This window comes from Mandrillus leucophaeus, unplaced genomic scaffold (genome assembly GCF_000951045.1).
Source record: "Mandrillus leucophaeus isolate KB7577 unplaced genomic scaffold, Mleu.le_1.0 Scaffold198, whole genome shotgun sequence".
Lineage (NCBI taxonomy): Eukaryota > Metazoa > Chordata > Mammalia > Primates > Cercopithecidae > Mandrillus > Mandrillus leucophaeus.
In genome coordinates this window covers 571,230-572,606 of record NW_012102009.1, presented here as the reverse complement: position 1 = coordinate 572,606, position 1,377 = coordinate 571,230, and positions in this window count along the sequence as shown.

Sequence of the window (1,377 nt, the reverse complement as noted above, 5' to 3'; positions counted from 1 at the left end):
AAAAGGCAGCAGAAACTTCTGCAGACTTAAACGTCCCTGTCTGACAGCTCTGAAGAGAGCAGTGGTTCTCCCAGCATGGAGTTTGAGCTCTGAGAATGGACAGACTGTCTCCTCAAGTGGGTCCCTGACCCCCATGTAGCGTAACTTGGAGACACTTCCCAGTAGGGACTGAGTGACACCTCATACAGGCAGGTACCCTTCTGAGACAAAGCTTCCAGAGGAAGGATCAGGCATCAGTATTTGCTGTTCTGCAGCCTCCACTAGTGACATCCAGGCAAACAGGGTCTGGAGTGGACTCCAACAGACCTGCAGCTGAGGGTCCTGACTGTTAGAAGGAAAACTAATAAACAGAAAGGAATAGCAACAACATCAATGAAAAGGAGATCCACACCAAATTCCCATCTGTAGGTCTCCAACATCAAAGAACAAAGGCAGATAAAACCACAAAGATGGGGAGAAACCACAGCAGAAAAGATGAAAATTCTAAAAACCAGAGTGCTGCTTCTCCTCAAAGGATCACAGCTCCTCATCAGCAACAGAACAAAACTGGATGGAGAATGACTTTGATGAGCTGACAGAAGTAGGCTTCAGAAGGTCGGTAACAACAAACTTCTCCGAGCTAAAGGAGGATGTTGAAACCCATTGATAGGAAACTAAAAACCTTGAAAAAAGATTAGATGAATAACTAACAGAATTAATAGCATAGAGAAGACCCTAAGTGACCTGATGGAGCTGAAAACAATGGCACGAGAACTAAGTGACGCATGCACAAGCTTCAGTAGCCAATTCGATCAAGTGGAAGAAAGGGTATCAGTGACTGAAGATCAAATTAATGAAATGAAGCAAGAAGAGAAGCTTAGAGAAAACAAGAGTAAAATGAACAAAGCCTCCAAGAAATTTGGGACTACGTGAAAAGACCAAATCTACATTTGATTGGTGTACCTAAAAGTGATGGGAAGAATGCAACCAAGTTGGAAAACACTCTGCACGATATTATCCAGGAGAACTTCCCCAACCTAGCAGGGCAGGTCAACATTCAAATTCAGGAAATACAGGGAACACCATAAAGATACTCCTCAAGAAGAGCAACCCCAAGACACATAATTGTCAGTTTCACCAAGGTTGAAATGAAGGAAAAAATGTTCAGGGAAGCCAGAGAGAAAGGTTGGGTTACCTACAAAGGGAAGCCCATCAGACTAACAGTGGATCTCTTGGCAGAAACTCTACAAGCCAGAAGAGAGTGGGGGCCAATATTCAACATTCTTAAAGAAAAGAATTTTCAACCCAGAATTTCATGTCCAGCCAAACTAAGCTTCCTAAGTGAAGTAGAAATAAAATCCTTTACAGACAAACAAATGCTGAGAAATTTTGTCATCA